We start from the raw sequence: 530 nt of genomic DNA, 5'->3' as shown, positions 1-530 counted from the left end.
CTCTCTGGTTTCTTCCTCTCCTCCCAGAGAGGCCCTGCCCGCGCAGCCGCCGGCCGTGCGCGGTGGCTCCCCCTGCCGGCGGGGGGCCGGATCGGCCGCTCTGGAAGGAGAAGGGGGCGGGGCGGGGCGGGGCGGTCCTTCTGAACCTCGGTAAACCTCCTCCACAGCATTGGGGTCGTTAAGGATGGAGCTTGCAGGTATCCCTCTCTCCACAGTGTAAATTCAATATGAATCATTTCAACTTATATTTTAGATGATATCCCAGATGTTCTGAGTGTGAGGAGGCGTGTTGACTAGCTTTAATGTATTTTGGTTGGACAGTTTAGTTGGAGAATTTCCAGTGTCTTTATCTTTGGCTCTTTTCTTTTAAGGCAGATCAAATTCATCTAGAGGTGACCCTCCAACTTCCTACCTGGAGGGTGCAGATCTGGTTGTAAACACTCTGGGACCTGAAAGGAGGAAAAGGACTCTGCGGCTAACATACACTTCAACCAGTGCAGGGACCAAAAAAGCCTGTCCTTTGCCAGGGA

Source organism: Balaenoptera ricei, chromosome 9 (genome assembly GCF_028023285.1).
Source record: "Balaenoptera ricei isolate mBalRic1 chromosome 9, mBalRic1.hap2, whole genome shotgun sequence".
Classification (NCBI taxonomy): Eukaryota; Metazoa; Chordata; class Mammalia; order Artiodactyla; family Balaenopteridae; genus Balaenoptera; species Balaenoptera ricei.
Note: the sequence above shows the minus strand (reverse complement) of the source record.